Here is a 21,760-nt window from a genome sequence, read left to right on the forward strand (position 1 = left end):
CATATCTCCAAGCACCAACACCCTGACTTTCTCCACCTCTGCCATCTTCTCTACACACAATCTCTTTCAAAACAAATCCACAACCTCAACACCTAATTGCCTGATCCCTACAGTCCCCTTTCCATGCTGGATTTGCTAGAAAACCCCGGTTGTGGCACGCCCTGTCGCGGACAGCCGCGGTGTCCGCGGACCTCGTAACTCTTGCACAGCCCTTCTACCCTTTCCACTTCACTCTCTGTGCCATTCCCTCATTGGATACAGCTAAGCAGTCACACAACTATCCGCCAATCACATCCAAGACCTGTACATCTAACTCCATCATCAGAGTTCAGCATTTCAAATGTACTGTTGATCACTCTGAGTACAAGTCTCATATCATTGGAAAGCACCTACTACAAAAACTATTGTACACGTCTCCAAGATTAAGATTTCTACTTACAGCTGCATGCATATCCACATGAATGAATACAAACTACAGGTATGCATACTTTCTGCACAGTACATGTACAACTCTTATGAATGCACATAAACAGAGTAACTGCCACTTAACCTGTATAACCTATAAAATGAATTTACTGTCATTTTTCTCATCTGCTATAATAAACTGTCACTTCCAAACATGTCTGCTATATATTAAAAAAAATGTACACACACAGCTATCTAAAAAATCATAATATTAAAAGATGGGAGAAATAACAGTATAATTGTAGAAAAACACTTAGTAGTTTATTATAAAATTACACTTTCAGGATAAGGTCATGCATCTTCATACACTCACACAGATAGACACTATCATTGAAAACCTCCCAGCTGAAATAACACCACTGCCTGTAAATCACATCCTTCTGCTTTATTACCCATAACTTCACAAATGCATACATTCCATGCTTTTCTATACACTTTCTGCCATTTATTTTATAAAAATTGCAAAATAAGTATATCATTATTTCTTCTATTTCCTAACATTCAATAACACAGCCTTAACAAACCAAGTGAGTTTCATACACAAAGGGGGTAATTCATAGAATTCAGCGCACAAGTGGCGCACGCGGCTGGCGCACAGTGTGCGCGTGCGAATCCCTGCACCAGCCGCATGCGCTAAAATCCATTTCCGCGCACAGCGTATTCATGGATTCCAGCCACCAAAACCAGCCGTGGCGCACAGTGGCGCAGCGACCCTGCAGCAGCGCCAGTTACGCCCCCAAGAACGCCTCTCGCGTAGGGAAAAGCCATCAATATACCCAATCCAGCGCAAAGGGCAGCGCTAATCCTGTACCAGCACGGCAAGCGGGCAACGTGTATCACTGGGGTACGCGGGAAGTACCTCACGCGATTGGCCCCGTGCGAGCAGGGTACGCGTATTTCAGGGGTGCGCGGGAAGTTCCACACGCGATTTCCGCAGGGTACGCGTATCTCAAGGGTGCGCGGGAATTTCCACACGAGATTGGGCCCGTGCGAGCAGGGTACGCGTATCTCAGGGGTGCGTGGGAAGTGCCACACGCGATTTCAGCAGGGTACGTGTATTTCAGGGGTGCGCGGGAATTTCCACATGCGATTGGGGGTACGCGTATCTCAGGGGTGCGCAGGAAGTGCCACATGCGATTTCAGCAGGGTACGTGTATTTCAGGGGTGCGCAGGAAATTCCACACGCGATTTCATCATGGTACGTGTATTTTGGGGTGCGGGGGAAGTTTCACACACAACATCAGCAGGGCACGTGTATTTCAGGGGTGCGCGGGAAGTTCCACACGCGATCTCATCAGGGTACGTGTATTTCGTGGTGCGGGGGAAGTTTCACACGCGACAGCAGGGTACGTGTATTCCAGGGGTGCGCGGGAAGTTCCACACGCGATTCCATCAGGGTACGTGTATTCCAGGGGTGCGCGGGAAGTTCCACACACGATTGGGCCCGTGCGAGCAGGGTACGCGCATTTCAGGGGTGCGCGTGAAGTTCCACACGCGATTTAATCAGGGTACGTGTATTACAGGGGTGCGCGGGGAGCAGCACACGTGAATTGCATGTGTGGGTCCTCCCAGGTGTTCCCTCTACACCCTCCACGGCCCCTGCAGGTGGCTCACACCACAGGGGCCTACCCTGCACATGTCCTGCAGGCACACCATCCATCATGGCCATGACCCCCAGCCAACCCACATGTCAACTTGCACTACTGCCCACCAACGCATGTCCCCCTGCACCCCCAGCCACCAGGGGCACCCTCCACCAGGCCCCCACCCATGTCTCCCAGCACCCCCACCCCCCAGCCACCAGGGGCAGCCTCCACCAGGCCGCCACCCATGTCTCCCACCACCCCCACCCCCCCAGCACTGTGGGGCACCCACCACCAGGCCCCCACCCATGTCTCCCAGCACCCCCACCCCCCAGCAGTGCAGGGGCAGCCTCCACCAGGCCCCCACCCATGTCTCCCAGCACACCCACCCCCTAGCCACCAGGGGCAGCCTCCACCAGGCCCCCACCCATGTCTCCCACCCCCCCACCCCCCCAGCAGTGCAGGGGCACCCTCCACCAGGCCCCCACCCATGTCTCCCACCACCCCCACCCCCCAGCTACCAGGGGCAGCCTCCACCAGGCCCCCACCCATGTCTCCCACCACCCCCACCCCCCAGCACTGTGGGGCACCCACCACCAGGCCCCCACCCATGTCTCCCAGCACCCCCACCCCCCAGCAGTGCAGGGGCTGCCTCCACCAGGCCCCCACCCATGTCCAACTCATGTCTCCCACCACCCCCACCCCCAGCCACCAGGGGCAGCCTCCACCAGGCCCCCAACCATGTCTCCCACCACCCCCACCCCCCAGCCACCAGGGGCAGCCTCCACCAGGCCCCCACCCATGTCTCCCACCACCCCCACCCCCCCAGCACTGTGGGGCACCCACCACCAGGCCCCCACCCATGTCTCCCAGCACCCCCACCCCCCAGCAGTGCAGGGCAGCCTCCACCAGGCCCCCACCCATGTCCAACTCATGTCTCCCACCGCCCCCACCCCCCAGCACAGTGGGGCACCTGCCAGCAGGCCCCCACCCATGTCCAACTCATGTTCCCCACCACCCCCACCCCTCAGCACTGTGGGGCACCTGCCAGCAGGCCCCACCCATGTCTCCCAGCACCCCCACCCCCCAGCCACCAGGGGCAGCCTCCACCAGGCCCCCAGCCATGTCTCCCACCACCCCCACTCCCCAGCACTGTGGGGCACCCACCACCAGGCCCCCACCCATGTCTCCCAGCACCCCCACCCCCACCCCCCAGCAGTGCAGGGGCAGCCTCCACCAGGCCCTCACCCATGTCCAACTCATGTCTCCCACCACCCCCACCCCCCAGCACTGTGGGGCACCTGCCAGCAGGCCCCCACCCATGTCTCCCAGCACCCCCACACCCCAGCACTGTGGGGCACCTGCCAGCAGGCCCCCACCCATGTCTCCCAGCACCCCCACCCCCCAGGGGCAGCCTCCACCAGGCCCCCACCCATGTCTCCCCTCCCACCACCCCCACCCCCCCAGCTGTGCAGGGGCACCCTCCACCAGGCCCCCACCCATGTCTCCCACCACCCCCACCCCCCAGCCACCAGGGGCAGCCTCCACCAGGCCCCCACCCATGTCTCCCACCACCCCCATCCCCCAGCACTGTGGGGCACCCACCACCAGGCCCCCACCCATGTCTCCCAGCACCCCCACCCCCAGCAGTGCAGGGGCAGCCTCCACCAGGCCCCCACCCATGTCTCCCACCACCCCCACCCCGCCAGCAGTGCAGGGGCACCCTCCACCAGGCCCCCACCCATGTCTCCCAGCACCCCCACCCCCCAGCCACCAGGGGCAGCCTCCACCAGGCCCCCACCCATGTCTCCCACCACCCCCCACCCCCCAGCAGTGCAGGGGCACCCACCACCAGGCCCCCACCCATGTCTCCCACCACCCCCACCCCCCCAGCCACCAGGGGCAGCCTCCACCAGGCCCCCACCCATGTCTCCCACCACCCCCACCCCCCAGCACTGTGGGGCACCTGCCAGCAGGCCCCCACCCATGTCTCCCACCACCCCCACCCCCCCAGCACTGTGGGGCACCCACCACCAGGCCCCCACCCATGTCTCCCACCACCCCCACCCCCCAGCCACCAGGGGCATCCTCCACCAGGCCCCCACCCATGTCTCACACCACCCCCACCCCCCCAGCACTGTGGGGCACCCACCACCAGGCCCCCACCCATGTCTCCCAGCACCCCCACCCCCCAGCAGTGCAGGGGCAGCCTCCACCAGGCCCCCACCCATGTCTCCCAGCACCCCCACCCCCCAGCCACCAGGGGCAGCCTCCACCAGGCCCCCACCCATGTCTCCCACCACCCCCACCCCCCAGCACTGTGGGGCACCCACCACCAGGCCCCCACCCATGTCTCCCAGAACCCCCACCCCCCAGCAGTGCAGGGGCAGCCTCCACCAGGCCCCCACCCATGTCTCCCACCACCCCCACCCCCCAGCCACCAGGGGCAGCCTCCACCAGGCCCCCACCCATGTCTCCCACCACCCCCACCCCCCAGCAGTGCATGGGCAGCCTCCACCAGGCCCCCACCCATGTCCAACTCATGTCTCCCACCACCCCCACCCCCCAGCACTGTGGGGCACCTGCCACCAGGCCCCCACCCATGTCTCCCAGCACCCCCAACCCCCAGCAGTGCATGGGCAGCCTCCACCAGGCCCCCACGCATGTCCAACTCATGTCTCCCACCACCCCCACCCCCCCAGCACTGTGGGGCACCTGCCAGCAGGCCCCCACCCATGTCCAACTCATGTTCCCCACCACCCCCACCCCCCAGCACTGTGGGGCACCTGCCAGCAGGCCCCCACCCATGTCCAACTCATGTTCCCCACCGCCCCCACCCCCCAGCACTGTGGGGCACATGCCAGCAGGCCCCCACCCATGTGCAACTCATGTTCCCCAGCCAACATGTCATCACAATCTAGATCCCTGGTCCCTATGGTCAGCCTCCAAATGCAAAACACCCACCCGAGTATTGCATCCACCCACTCATAATTTGCAATTACATGACAGAACACCAATTGCAAGTTCCGAAACAAACACATTTCCCTCACATACACCCAATGGGTGTCAGTGAATCTCAAAACACATATCATGAAATGCATGAAACCAATGAGATACCACACATTGAAGTTCACCAAAAAAAATATGTATTAAAGGAAACATAAATAGAATCAAAAATGAAGAAACAGAAATGTGAATGTACAAAAATTAAAAGAAGCTTGTCCGTGAAAAAAAGCAAAACGAAAAAATAAAATTCCAAAGTAATGTTGTCCAAAGTCAATGGGCCTCATTACGACTCAGGCGGTAAGGGTTTTACGGCGGCGTAAACAGCGCCGACCCTTACCGCCTGAGTACGAGGTCCCTTAGCGCCATGGCGGACTTAACACCTGCTTTTAGCAGGTGTTAAAATCCATGGCCCTAAGGGACCATGGAGTTAATTACGCCACCGTAATTTACGGTGGCGTAATTAACGCCTTCCCCACTCCCATTATGCCCTATGGGGCAAAAATGGGAATGGGGAAGGGTAAATGGGGATTGGGGACTTACCGCCCCGCCAAGGTCGGAATGGGGCGGTGAGTCCGCCAACCACCATGGCGTAAACGTAGTTTACGCCATGGTGGTAAAGTCACGGCCCAGGCGGTAACTTACCGCCTGGGTCGTAATGAGGCCCAATGTCCACAAAACAAAATCCAATGGGAAATAAAAAAGAAAGCCATTGCTCCATGGTTAAAATGTGAAAAAAAATACAATTCAACAGTGAACTATGTACATGGGAACAAGCCAGGGTCCATTATCCCAACAAAAGAAAGGAAACCTATCTAACTACACTAACTAATAAAATAAACTATATACAAAAATGTGGCCAATGTCCGAAAGGTCCAAATAAAATCAAAACAAAAATGAAACCTAACACTACCTACATAACTATGTACAAGGGCAGCGGGCTAGTTTCATGGCTCACTTGTGGATGTCCCGGGCCAGGGCATCATCGAACTCCTCCTCAATGTCCCGGAGGCGGTCCTCCTCCATGGCCCTGAGGGTCCGCAGAGCCATCGACGTCTCCACCTCCAAACCCCTGCGGATTGCCTCGAGGCACTCGGCCCGCCTCAGGGCCCTCCGCATGGAGTTCTCCGCCCTGACCATTGTGAGCCGTGCCTCTTCCGCCCGCTGCCGCTCCGCATCTATGGCGTGGCCCAACCGCTGCCACATGGAAGACACTCTCTGTCCTGGGTCCTCCTGCCCTCCGGCCGATGCCTGCCCCTCCGATGTTGAAGGCCCCGAGCCTTCATGGCTCCCACCACGTTGCTGCTGTGCCTCTGCCCGTGCACTGCCTCCTGCTGCCTGCACATCCTCCGCCGGCTGGGGTGCAGTCGTAGATGTGGCCACCCCTGCTGGACGTCCGACTCCCGACTGTGGCAGGGATGCCTCCTCCACCAGCCTGGCCGCACCGTCAGAGGCAGCTCCACAGGGCACCCAGGTGACTGATGGGTGGGAAGATGGCACGGAGGACAACTGGCACGTAGGGGGTCCAGTTGAGGAGGGGGTCGTAGCAAGCCCCATCAGACGGAGGAATCCTGCCTGGGTGACCTGTCCCAGCAGGCTGACGTGGTCAACGAGCCATTCGAGATGACGTGCAGTCTCCTCATGAAAAGACTGCAGGTCACCTCGCATGGCCCGTTGACGCAAAGCCACACCAGCCAGGACAGGCTCAACCCTGACCTGGATAGCCACGTCCGCAGGCAGAGGAAGGCCAGTTGACGTGAGCTCATCCCCTGCCTGAAAACGGGTCTGGACGTAGGCATCCCTGCTGGTGCAAGATGATGCAGGGACAGGATCAGGGACAGGATTGCACACAGGCACCTCCGCGGCGGCCTGTGCTGCGTCCTGTCCCTGGTCCTGCACTGCACCACTAGCACCAGTGGGATCCCCACCTCCAGACCCCGTCTCTGGTGCTTGCACGGCCTCCTCCTCCACCAAACCCCCCACCAACCTGGATGACTCCGTGCCATCTTCCCCTGTTGGGCCCTGTGGGGTCCCAGCTGCCCCTTCTGCTGCCGAGGAGTCCATCTCCAACCTCCGCCTCTTGGACCTCCCCCCAGCAGCTGCGGCCTAGGACGCGGCACCGGACTCCTCACTCCCCGACGAGATCACAACATGGGAGAGGAGCCGGGCCTTGCGTCTCCGGCTGGCGGTGGGATCCCCGCCGCTGTGCTCCACAGCACCTTCTCCGCCCTCTTCATCAGTTGACGCTGCAGACAGGGAGAAACAAAACACAGGCATCAGGGCACTGTACAATGGACACATACACACATGACAGTTGTACATGAGTGGCATTGGCAAACCTCAGACATGTCATCACAATCCCCAACACACATGTCATTACAACTCGCACACATGAGCCATACCACAGCCATATCGCAACTGCCACCACCATCCATACACATACAACAGCATGAGCAGCCAAAGGTGAGCCAGACATCACATGCAACACAGGAAGTGCACCACACATGTACACACACCACCACACTTGCATGCATGTGTACACCTCTGCCAAGTGTCGCAGTGTTCAGACGGGCATCCATGTCACATCTGCCAATCAGGCTTCCACATACCGCTGTCACATGCATCCATGTTGCATCACTGTTGCACCCTTGTCAAATACACACACATGCACATGTACACAGTGCTGATACATGCAGCCGAAAACAACATACGTGCGTGACATCACGGACATGTCTACTTACATACACATTCATCCAAACATGTGTGCCCACACAACTGCATGTGGCATGCAAGCCTACACACACAAGCACCATCCATGTCTCACACATTCCAGCCCTCGCATGTGTTAGCCCCACGGCCCTGTACACCCCCACCCATACTCGACCCCACACAAACAGATGTGCAACCTGCACACTACTGAATAATCACCACACGCACTGCTCACAATCAGGATGCATGTACACTCACCGCTCGACTCCAGACGGGTCTGCCTCCCAAGGACCTGGACGTGGAGCGCTGGGGATATGCGTTCCAGGACCCTCATCTGTTCTTCCGACAAGTGGCCCCGGCGCCCCTTGGCATCCGCTGCCTTCAAGAGGCGCCGGGCCTTGTTCAGGGTCCTGGACCTGAAGTCCTCCCAGCGCTTCTTGACATGTTGTAAGTCGCGGACTGCCACCCCCTCCGCGTTGATGGCAGTCACGATGTCAGTCCAGATCCGAGTCCATCCTTCCTTGTCGGCGCGGGAACTTCCGAAGAGGGCATCATACTGCCCCAGGACTTGCTCCACCAGGACACCAACTTCGGTGGCACTGAAGCTGGTGCCCCTCTGCCTCTCTGGCCGGGGGTTGTCAGTGTCTCAGATGGTGTTTGCCCCGACATGACAACCCCAGAGGCAGGAGTGGGTGGGCAACTGGGTCCTGGGGCTGGGCTGTGGAGCGATGGAATCCCAGTCGGGAGTCTTCGGTTCCAGCAGGGGTGGTCACAGCAACAGCACCCCTGGCTGATGTGCAGGCAGCAAATGGCAGGGCACGTGGGCAGCAGGCAGTCAGGCAGCAGCAGATGGCAGGTGGGAGCGTGTTCGGGGCTCTGGGGGGCAGTAGTTCGGCCTTCTGGGCAGGAGCGTGGTCTTCCGTGTGCATACGGAGTGATTTGGCACGTGAAAAATCTGCACGTCAGCGTGTAATTCGAGGAAAGGCCCTTAGCGCGTAAGCGCGTCTGCACGCATACGCATTGGACAGAAGGCCCCTCAAGCGCAAGCGCCCCTGTGACGCGACGCGTACAGACGTGCATGGGCATTTCAGCGCGCGTGAAAAACTGCACGTCCGCGTGTAATACGAGGAAAGGGCCCATGCGCGTAAGCGCGCGTGGAAAACTGCACGTCCGCGTGCAATACGAGGAAAGGGCCCATGCGCGTAAGCGCGCGTGAAAAACTGCACGTCCGCGTGTAAGTGACGTGACGCGCGCGTGCGTTTCCCTCAGCACGGGTTAAAGGTGAGCAGGCCCAGCAGTTCGCTGTACGTGCCTTTCGTGGAGACCGACGTGTGTTGCTGCTTCCTGTTGTTTCGCGCAAAATCACAACTTCACAGCTATCAAGGACGTATCTCTTCTTTTGGTGGGGGTATTGGCTACGCGTGTTTTTCTGCATCGCGCTAGTCAGACGGTGAGTCGCACACGCTCTTTTTCCCACTGCGGGTGCCCCTGTGTATCGCACCCATTTTCGATGTCATAGTAGCCTGCGTGTCCCACGCGTACGCGTTATTCGTGTTACTGGGTGCCACCGCGTACAGCGGGAGGTTGAATACACGCACGTAGGCTGCAGGGTTGCGTGCACGGTTTTACTGCAGTTTTGGGGTGCCTGAGCGTTGCGTGACCCGTCACCACATCACCGGGGTCACATACAGCCTTGCAGGTGCAGGGGGGCTGTTAACATCTTGCTTCCCACCCCCTTCACCCCAATTGCCCAGGTCAATTGTGGTGTACACCTCCCATTGGCACCACTCCATCTGTGCCAGCACTACTACATCTGTGCCATGGTTGGGAGGCCACCAAAGGTGAGGGGCGCCTCAGCTGGGCGTACTCCTCGTGGCGGGCGTGGTCGGGGACGTGGCCGTGGTGACCAGGGAGTAGGGGGACTACAGGGTGTCCAGGGCAGCCACAGAGGGGGAAGAGGCAGGGGTGCGCCACTTGAGCACAATGTTGTGCCATGTGTCGGTGCAGCCATGCCACCACCCCCTGTGGTTCCGGGGGATGCAGCTCCTGCATCTGGCACTGGCACCCGTATGACCCGGCAGTCCGTTCCATCGACTGCCACGGGCCCAAGGGTAGTGGTAGCTGCAGGTGAAGCTGTGGACACCGCCACCCAGGTTCAGGGTCTGCCAGCGCAGGCTGCGTTGGCACTTGAAGAGCCCTTGGTAGATCTCTAACAGGCCAGGGGGGAAACCATAGGGGCAGGCCGGGCTGCTCAGACCAAGACACGTGTCCCTGGGGCAGTCATGTCATCTGCTGCCCCGAACAGCCGGGTGTTGGCAAGTGCAGGGGCAGATGCACCCAACAGTAACCCGAATGTGAGTCTGCCAACCAGGACCGTTGCGGTCAATGACCCTGCCACAGCTGATGTTGCTGCGCAGGGTCCATTAGTGGGCACCCAGCTGCCACTGACACAAGTCAGGCCTTTGGTCATCCCTCCACCTGCCACTCCCTTGGCTCAATCCACCGAACCCACTGGCCATACTGGTCAGGGCGGCATTAGCCAGCCAGGGTCTGCGCCACAGTCCAAGAGGAGGAAGGTTGCACCTGCAGCACAGGCTGGGACCCCACACACAGCCACGACCTCCTGCACGTCGAGGAAGAAGCCTTTCTGTAAGCAGGAACTGGACTTCCTCGTGGACTACGTACGGGGCCACAGGCGTGACATGCTAGTGGGTGCCAATAATCAGACTACGGCTGCCCAACGTGACACCCACTGGAAGCATGTTGCGGAACATGTCAGTTCATTCGGCCATTAGGTGCGCACGGCGCAGGAGTGCAAAAAGCGTTGGAATGACATCAAGTGCACCACTAAGGCCAAGCGTGCCTCAAATTACAACTTGACTCTGGTGACTGGCGGTGGGCCTGCACCAGAGGAGGAAGTACTCACTCCGCATGAGGCTCTCGTTGCGGAGTTCATACCACCTGAATTGGTCGAAGGAGTGGGAGAGATGCTGGACTTTGATGCCCAGTCCAGTGAGTGTTGATGCGTGTTTGTTGAGGACGTGTGTGTTTCACTTGTGGGATGTGTTGTGCATGATTGCTGCTACATGTGATGTATACATGGTTCTGATGTGTAAGTAATGCAATGCTACCGTCATGCATGTCTCCTCTGCCTGCATGCGGGACTCCATGTGGGCATGCTCCTTTGCCCCTCCTCTGCCACTCTGCACTCCAGTTCCACCTTTGCACTGGTCTGCTTCAATCTTGCCAATGTGTAGTTTCTTGTTCATGTGTCCTGTGTAGATGCTAACTTCCAGCGTAGAAACTGCCAGACATATGCCGTGTGGTACAGCCTTAGTACTCGATGCAGGGTATCTCACTTGTACTGTGCATGGGTCAGATGTCCCGCAGGGACATGAGTGCCCATTCATGCTCCATGTGCATTGCACGCATGCCCCTATGTGTCCTTGACTGGATGATCACTGTAATATGAGTCCTTGGTTACATACATTGCCTGCCATCTCATCGGCCTCCCCATGTCAACTGTGGCTCAGTCCTGCGTTGCACACATGTTTAGGCCCTGACAATCTGTGTGGCTCACAGGCCTCAGCCTGTTCAATGGCCAATGACTCTGTCCAACTCTTGTGTCTTCTTCACACGTGGGCATACTCCGGAGTTTTCATCATGTGTCCTGCCCACTGTCCCAGCATCATTTGCAGTGTTGTAATTTGAATCACATTAAGCTGTTGATGCCAGTCAACACTGCCTGTCAATACACAGGTGTATGGTCAGCCTTTTGATACCATGCTAGGCATCCCTGCTTTGGTACTGGGGTGGAGGGGTGCTTGGCTTCTAGACATGGTACACATTGAATGCACAATGCACGTGATGTCTGAATTTGACATTGCAATGCCTTCACATTTCCTGGCACACACCATGTAGTGCTTGTACATGTAGGTAGTGAGTGGCGTACACATTTTCTGCACTGCATAGACCCACTTCCATGGAAACTGCCACCTTTCAACAGGTCTGATCACTGAAGCTATTCAAAGTAGACCCAGCATGCATGCCAGGTCATATGTTGTGTGTCACATGTCTGCCGGATGCCTTTGCTGTCGGTGTGTGTGTGTGTGTCGTGTGCTTCTGACATGTGTAGTGACCTTTTTCTCTCTATTTTTCAGGTGATGACGCAATGGAGGCGGAGGATGGTGTTGTCATGCCAGACACAGGGTTGGTAACACCACATCAACCCGGCACTAGTGGGGGTCGTGGGGTGGTAGGCCACGAAAACCCCCAAGTGCTGCAGTCCATCTTGTCTCTGGCTGCCTATGAGTCCAGCCTTGATGACGACTCTGACGTCCATGTTGAGTTGGATGAGCATCAAGTCCATGTGTCAGGGATGAGTGATTCTGATGTGGACACTCCTCTGTCTGCGACACCTCCACTGAGGGATCAGACAGTCTTGGTTCCTCCGCCCGTGGTGGATCGGGACGCAGGGTCACCCTCCACACCAGTCACTGATGTGCCTGGGACATCACGTCGACGGGGGCATGTAGTCGTGCAGCCGCAGGCGGTGCCAACACAGCGAGGACCCCCGGTCCTTGGGTCCCGCAGGGGTCAAGCCCGGCAACACGGTCGCCACGCGCAACCGCTGTATACTGAGTGGGAGCAAGACATGACTGCCAATTCCGAACGGCAGGGGGCAGCAATGGAGAACATCGCTGAGAGCATGGAGCGTGTGGCCCGATCTGTGCTCCCCCCTGCTAGGCAGGTGCTTCTCCAGCAGCAGGCGGCACGGTCCATGGCCCGCTCGCTCAGGCTGGGCATGGTGGCCTCAGACAGGGCACGCCAGGCTGAAATGTCGTCTCTGCGTCAAGCAATTGCTGCTTACGCAGAGGCGCACATGGATGCCCTGAGGGAGGAGTATGCTTCCCTCAGATCTGCTCTGGGTGTCCTTATGATGTCCCAGAGGCAGCAGGCAGAGGAGAGGTTTGCACAGCTTGAGAGTACCGTCTCGGCTGAGCTACAGGCTTGCCGGGAGGTGCAGCGGTTGTCCAGCCAGGCCTTGCAGGAGGAACTCCGTGTTACACGTGCTACCTTGCAAGAGGAAGCACGTGTATCATGTGAGGTTCTGCATGCAGACCTATGTCACATCGCCACACAGAACCAGGCTCACCCGTCCGGCAGACTTGCTGCCGACGAGGGGCAAGCTGCGGCTAGGCATGGCCAGGCTACTGTGCCACGTCCTCCTTTCCAGGATGAGCCAGACTCGGACGACCATCTATCTCCCACATAGGTCGTGCTGTGCAGGCGTTGAGCCCATGGAGGATTTTTTTTTTGGCTCAGCATCATCGCATGTGGATGTTGAGCAGCACCCTGTACCTCCCCCCTCCTGGGTGCCTCCCCTCCCCCCGGGTCGTATGTGGCCATTTTTGATTTTTCTTTTAGTTTAGTTAGTTAAGTTTCTGTTTGATAGTTAGTTTAAATAGGTAATGTAGGTTTTCCATAGTTAGTGTAATTAGTTAATAGTTGAGTTAGTTTAAAATTGCTAGTCTATTGTGCTTTCATGTGACGGTGTGGTGCTTTGTGGCTTTTGAAGGCATCCACTGTCTGTTCCAGCTGGGCCCTTCATGGTTGTCTTGTGTATGTGTTTGCTGCTTGGGGTCCTTGACTCACATATGCCACTCCTGCCTCCCTTATCCATGGGCTCGCAAGGATGGTTCGGTGTTACAGAATATTACACAAGGGCTTTGGACTGTCATATCTGTGGCATGTCTGGTGCTGTGTGACTTGTGTTGACACCCCTAGTGGGGATGATTTAGGTGTCATTGTCCACTGTTCACCTTTTGCTAGATGGGGTGTGTCATGATTAATGTGGACATTGATTGCTATGCATTGTGTAGTATGTTTCATATCTTTCCTGTACACGTGCTTGTTGCAATTCATGCTGTAGATAGTGTTCCACACTTTGGAGGTGAAAGACGCACTGATGGTGTGATTCATTATGTGACTCTCTGACATGGTCAAGTAATGAGATGCCTGATGAGACACACACAGATGACTTTGAAGCATTAATCATGTGTTTCATGCCCTTTCTGCAGGGGGATGAGTCTCCAGAGCACCTTTGCCAGCAGACATGGCCCATTGGACGACGGAATTCTGGACCCATTTGTTGGTGCCCACATGCACATGTGTGCACAAGCAGAGGCACAGTGATTGCAGACCTACATCCTAGAACTGCTGACATGTTCCAAGGAACTCCAGGCAAGGTGAGCATCACAGGGGGGCCACGACACAGCAAAGCTTGCACCAGGCGAGTTGCACATGCAGGCTTAGTCACAGTACTGAGGGTGAGCTTAGACGAATATTGGTGTTGAAGCACACAATGCAGCTCAGATGTGTTTGTGGACTGATGGCTGTTGATAGTAGGGTTGTCTGGGACACATGCAAGGGCAGTGGCACATACCCTTCGGTACACCAAGGTCCATTGAGGCACTTGTATGAACCATGTAGCCTTCCGAGACATGGAAAGGGGCAGCTCACAGGGACATACAGCAAGGGACATACTCGGGTGCAGTGCATGTCTTTTCCACGTTCTTCATGATAAATGCACTGCCAACTTTGTTTCGGTCATGGTGGTACGCAACTTGCTCTGCAGTCATGGCTTGCTATATGGGTCTGTCTGCTTACCCAGGGAACATTGCATGTTGTGTGAATTGTGACACATTGGTGTTCCATTTGCCACGCACCCACCAGCGGCTGACTTACTGCATTGACTGTGTATGACCCGTCACAGGGGTGATGTTATATATGGGTACGAAGCATCAAGCACAGATTGTCTGTTTGTAGAGTAGTTTGTTGCTATGGGGCATGTTTGGTGTTGTGTTTTTGTGTAATTGGCACGTACAGGTTGTTGACTGTGGCTCTCTTTGCAGCATTGCAGTGCTCCTGTAACCGGACCTGAGAGTGCGCAGGCAGGAGGCCAGCACTCAAAACCAGAGCTAAGTGTCTTGTTGTTTTTCTTTTGAACTGCTCTGCATAGGCTTGCTGGGGAGTGTACTGATGCATGGATGTATGTGTGGTTCAATTTGGTATGTTTTTTCTCCCTAATCACCCGTGATCCTATGCAATTTTGAAACCTGTACCCTCTACCCGGTGTTCCTGTTCCCGTGCCTATCCAAGCAACGTTCCCTGACCCTCTTTCCCCACTGGGGTTGCGGATGCCTGTGTAAGCCCCGAACTTGCAGGCGCCAAAACCCTAGAGGGGGTGGTTGGTTCGTACCACTCCTGAGCCTGGACTACAGAAGGCCATGACAATGATGTCCAAGTTTGTTTGGATTGTGTATGTGTTCATGCAGGTTGTACATTTTCGTGCATTCCCTAGTTTCATGTGTCATTCCTCCTCCCCTCTCCTGCCACTCATTCCAGTCATCCAGTGTGTTAACACCTGTCCCGACTGCATATCCCTGAACCTCATTCCCCACCAGGGTCTCAGGGGCCTGTGTGAGTTTGACCTTGCAGGCACCCGGGACATGGTGGGGGTGGTTGTTTCGTGACACTCCCGCGCCTGTACAGGGGACCTGTGACAGTACACATCCATTCATGGTGCATCATCCTATGTCATGTACCACACATGTCTCACATCCTGTCGTGACATTGTTTTGCTTGCTACCTTGGTTGTTGCATCATTGTGGTAGTACTTGGCCTTTGTGAGGTACTGCTACGTCAAGTCATCTACTGGAGGGTGTTCGGGTTCGTTTTTATGCCTTGGATTTTGTGATTTTGGAAATGAGTGTGGATTCTGAGGGTTCAGGCATCTTTTTACACACAAGGTGGGAGATGGTGACAAAGGGTAAAGGTGATCCTGTGGCCAGGTGGAATTGAGGTTTGGAGGCTCCATGACGCAGGTGCAGTTGTTCAGTGGGTCATGGACATTTGTGAGGGGGGGGGTTGTTGTTGATAGTTACCTTGCCCTGCAGTGTGATGGGAACTCTGACATAGTAATGCTGGTATCCTATGTACATGTGTTCTGCTGATCAATGCCTGTTCATGTGTTGTGTTTTCCTTTCAGCTGCGAGGGGATAGTTGTGGTTTGACATGCTGGGGTGTACACATAGTGGATGTTCACATGTGATGTGTAGGGAACACTGGTGGTCACTTGAGTGCACATACATATGTGGAGTGCATGTCCTTGCAGAACCACACACTTCCACTCTGATGCACTACATGTACTCCCACCCTTGCATATCCACGTGTACACTGTTTGCCTTCTGGTGCCCACTGTGTCCCGGCAGCACATGTTCTGTGACCGATTATGGATCCAGTACATGCCTAATTTGATGTTTGATGTGGTCTGTCACTTAGATGTGATGCTCAGGGTGTGCATCACACACAATGGCTGTTCACTGTGCTGTGCACTGAGCTGTGTGATGCAGGAGTAGGACACTGCACACATGAGCTGCAGTGTTGATTTTGCAATGCATAATGTGCATGTAGACAGGCATTCATTGTGATGTTACGTCTACGACTGTTGTAATGCATTTGGAAATGACTTATTTTGGGTGGGAGATTTTGTTGGTCTGTCATTTCATCTGATTCCGGGTCAGGCATCATTGTCCGATGCCACTGTACATTTAGGACATGGCAATGTGTACCTTATCGTTACTGCGTTGGTGTATGGGTATTGCTTGCCATGTCATGTTGATGTTTGGGAGGGTTTGAGTGACATGACAGTGATGGCCATGGCCTGTTTTGCAGGTGTGTGTGATGCACACCTTGCATGTCCGGGTCATCCACTTCTCAGAGCAACTAGCTGGGGGTAGATTTCTCTCCGCAGCAGGGCCCTCCCCCTGGAACATACTTCCGGCCTGACTTGAACTTGAGGGGAACCATCTCCAGTTCTGGAAGCACCTCAAGACCTTCCTCTTTGCTTCTGCTTACTCTCTGCCTCTCCCTTGCAGAATTCTCCACTGGAACTGCACAGGAGCTGCAACTGGGCCACTCTCACCGACCTCGGTCCCTGGGCCAGCCACTCTCCACTTGCACTGCCTCGCTGGCAACCCCTGCACTGCAGTACTGTCTCTCTATCCCTACAGCCCTCCCTTCCCAGCACTTGTCTGCACTTACCTTTGTAGTTGCCACCAGGCGACCTATGTATTATTTTTTTGGGCTACTTCCCCTGTACTGGACTTCAGAATCTTATAAAAACAGGAGGAGACAAATCATGTGCAACCCTTAAAACCTACTGTAGAAAATTAATCTTAGAAGTTTTGATAGACAATGCAATCCTTCTCAAAAGGAAGTTATTAATTTTAGTGTTAAACAGAATGAAACCACTAACAAAACTAACTACTAAATTACAAAAAAGACTTTTCAATAATCGTAATGTCAACAAAAATAACTTCTTAAATATCTATGGAGGTGAATGGAGTCACACCATGAGCACAGAACCATATTTCAATGAAGAAGCATACAAACAAAAGCAAACAAACACAATTGCCATACATAGCAGTGGACGAGGGTATAAAAAACTTATTAATACCATATTGCAACAAGAAATGGTGCTTCGCAAAAAAGTCCCCAGAAAAGTCAGTATCACCTCTCCATTCGACTGAACCAGAACGTCCAGTATACAAATGGCCGTGCACGTCAACGTGTACCATTGCCAAAAAATCTTTCAAATCTTTATGGCAGTTCCTCAATCAGTATGTGAAAAGCAAAGTCAAAATCAAAATGAAACTACTACAAAATATGGATACATGTCCAGTGCGCAAACACACCAGAACTATAAGGACATTCATTAGCCTGCATTTCAGGACCTATTTGCAAAAGCACCTTCCATCATATCAAAATGATATCAACACATCATTCAACTATAAGAAATCTAGTCTATAAACTGTACTATACTGAAAGATCTGCTTTAGCACTAGCTAATTTAAATAACAATCTTCTACATGGTACAGCCAAAGACCTACTCAAAGAAATAGAGCATATCCAGAGAAAATGTTTTGGAAGTGAAAGCCACTTACAAAATTCAATAGCTTTACAACAGACTAGCAACAGTTGTACAGATGGCAACCTTCTACTACACACATACAAAAAAGAAATACTAACATTTAAAAGTACTTCTGCTGAAGTACCAAACCATGTGTGTGTGTGTTGCTGCAGAACTTTTTATAAAAGTAACACAAAAACTGTAGCCGTAACATACAAAATAGAAGACAATGAAGATTTCAAATGGTTTGAATTGGCTCTCTACCTTATAGCAGAAAACAAATATGAAATAACTGACCCCTTAATACTTTGCACTTACTGCACTACAAAACTATACAACAACCAAACTCCTTCACGTGCTATCACAAATAACTTGGAATTATTCCCACTACCAAAACCCCTGCAACAACTCAACTTTTGTGAGAGCATCATAATTCAAACAGTACACCCATTTCAAGCAATAATATACCTTCAACCAAAAACAGCTAAATTACCTCCCTCTGAATTAGTGAAAGGCATTTGTGGCAAAGTAGTTTATTTACCATTAGATCTAAAAGAAAATGTGCCCACTCTGAGAGTGCAACGTCCAATAGAGCAATCTTTAATTGCCTTAGTAAATGGTGTACCTACAAAAGACAAAAAAAAGTGGCAGCAATTCGTATACTTACATAAAGTTAGACAATCCTTGCAATATCTAAAAGACAATAATGAATACTACAAAGAAATTAATATTGAAGAAAACTTGAGGAAAACCACTGAAATAATTCAAGAGTCAGCAGAAACTAGTCAATTTGAACTTCTAGATCCTGCTACAGTATCCAATATTTTAGACCATTATACAATTCATCCATTACACTCTAATGACACCATAAATGATGCACTAGAAACATACCAAATGCGACAAACAAAAGGATCACCAATCAGCATATGGGAAAAAAGTATAGAAGCATGTGCTTTTCCTCTACTCTTTCCTACTGGGAAAGGAGGAAGGTACGATGATAGACCCATTCAAATAACAGCATCAGAATACCGCTCGTTACAAATGGAGTCTGAAGATCCCAGATTTAGACAAAATGTGGAATACATACTCCACCTACTCTTTGAAAGTGAACTAGCAACCCTATGCTACGGAGTTGCACACACATTGAAATCAGGTACCCACATTCAAAATATGTCAGCTACGCAATTACTACAAAAAGTGCAAGAAAAACATGAGGTTCTACAATCAAGCATTACAGATCTGTTTGCAAACATGCATAGTACTAAGGAGTACTGGTTCCGATGTCACAGAGATGTACATTGTATGATAAGAAACCTTGGTCCGCCCACTTGGTTTGTTACATTAAGTTGTGCAGAATATGCATGGGAAGATTTACATGATTTCCTACGCACAGCAAACAAAAACAAAACAAACATAGATATACTAACACCTGGAGAACTTTGCTCTCTAGATCCTGTTAATGTTTCAAGATATTTCAATCATCGCGTCATTGCTATGCTACACTTTATTTGTAATAAAACTGTTCCTCCCCTCGGAGAAGTGCAACACTTCTTTTGGAGAAAAGAATACCAAGCCAGAGGAGGACCACATATCCACATACTTTTATGGATTAAAGATGCTCCTAAATTTGGTCAAGACAGTGATGGCACTGTTTTACAGTTTATCGAAAAATATGTCACTTGTGAAATCCCATCAGAAGCAACAAATAGTGATCTTCATGCACAAATTTTACAATTTCAAAGACACAAATGTGGGAAATATTGTTGTCGCAAAAACAAAAACAAAGGGAAATACTACACCAAATACAATTTGGTTTCCCTAGACCAGTTACAGCAACAGGTCAAGTTAACAACTTCATGTCTTCAGTTAGACATAGTGTTAAAGGTAAATCACCTAAGAACACATATTACATAAAGAGAACAGAAGAAGCAAAATATATCAATGATTACAATGCAATCATTGCCCTCTTATGGAATGCAAACATAGATGTGCATTACATTGCAAACAATTCCACTGCAGTTGCATGATATGTTACAGCCTACTTAACCAAAGCAGAAAAAAACAGAGCATCAAGACCTCTGGGATGACCTATCATCGGACAAAACACTGTCTAAGACATTGTACAGTTTAGGCATAAAAATGCTCTCTTATAGAGAATGTGGCTGCTATGAAGCTGCAGATCGTTTAACCGGTACTGCTTTGTGTGGAAAATCTGAAAATATAGTATGGCTAAGTCTTGGTCCTGCTAAATCTAGAAAAAGAGTTCTCAAATCATACAATGACATAAAAACAATAGCCAAAAATGATCCTAACAGCCAAGACATTTTGAAAAATAATTTACTGGACACATACTACCCAAACAGAAGTACCACTTTGGAAACCATGTGTCTATACCACATAGCCCAAAACTTCACATACAAAAATAATATAAAACCTGATGAAAATAAAGGTAGATACATAGTGACAAATTGTGAAGGCAGATTAGTGAAACTTACCAAACAAAACTTAATTAATTGTATCAAATTGTCATTAAAAACTCCTCAACATAAAGAACTATATTACATGTCCCTGCTACAACTCTTTAAACCATGGAGAAAAGAAGAAGAGTTACTAGATATCTATGACTCCTATGAAGACGCTTTCAAAGCAAATGAAAGCACTATAACCAATGTAAACTTTACACAGTACAAAACAATGTTGCACAATGAAGAGCAACATGAAAAAGAAGTCCAGGCCCAACTAGATAAGGACACTCCTGACAGTAGTCAACCTTCTGCAACAGGAAGCCATGAACAACTGGGACAGCCACTAATAGCAAATGAGGCAGAATTAGCTATAACAGGAGTAGAAAACACCATGGGGGTAATTTCGACCTGGGTGCAAAGGGATACCGGGCACCGGTAATGACACCGGTGCCGGTAATCCCTTTGTGCCCTATTCCGAGGTCCCTTTGCGGGTCCTTCCTTAACGCCCGGTTTTAGCAGGCATTAAGGACGGGACCCGCAAAGGGATACCAGGGTCAATACAGTACCGTAATTTACGGTACCGTTATTGCCGCCTTCCCCCTTCCCATTGAGCCGTATGGGGGCTCAATGGGAATGGGGAATGGCATTTCAAATGGGGACTTACTGGTCCCGCAAAGGGCGGAATGGACCGGTAAGTCCCCATACCACCACGTCGGTGGCCGTACTGGTATTGGTGCTAGTCATGGCGCTAATAGCGGCATGACTAGCACCAACCTCGGAATGAGGGCCCATGTCTCACTATGAAGAAGATACAGAAGACTTAACTGTACTGCAATCAAAACTGAACAATGAGCAGCGCAGCATTTTTCTAGAAGTAACAAAAGAAATTGTACATGGTGTACAACATGAAAATAAAGAATGTACTTGCCAAAATTACAAACCTATACTACTATACGTCAGTGGTCAAGCTGGTTCAGGCAAAACATTTTTAATCAAAATCATCAGCAATTCCTTCAACGATTGACAAACAACAAAATGTCAGATGTTGTAACTGCCTCCAAAGGTTTAGCTGCCTACAACATAGGCAGTGTAACTTTACACAGATTACTACTCCTTCCAGTAGAACACCAAAACAAATTACAATATTACAAACTTTCTACAGAAGCTGCAATGGAACTATGCAGAGTTTTGAAACAAATGGAAATGCTACTAATAGATGAAGTGAGCATGGGCTCCAAACTAATGTTAGCTTTGATTCACCTCAGATTACAAGAAGTACTCAAAACAAACTACGAAGACCTCTTTGGAGGAAAACCCATTATTGTTTTCGGAGATCTTCCACAATTGACACCAGTAAAAGGTGAACCTATTTTTAAAACTTTAGGACACAAACTCTGCCGTAAAACTGTTCACAGCATAAGAAATGTTAACCTATGGCAACATTTCCAATACAGAGAATTAAGAGAAAACATGCGCCAGTCTACAGACCTCACCTACGCCAACATTTTAAAAAGTATTAGAGTTGGTGTACTATCTCAAGAAGCACAAGCAATATTAAAAAC

Source organism: Ambystoma mexicanum, chromosome 5q (assembly GCF_040938575.1).
Source record: "Ambystoma mexicanum isolate Mex_15411 chromosome 5q, UKY_AmexF1_1, whole genome shotgun sequence".
NCBI classification, from domain to species: domain Eukaryota; kingdom Metazoa; phylum Chordata; class Amphibia; order Caudata; family Ambystomatidae; genus Ambystoma; species Ambystoma mexicanum.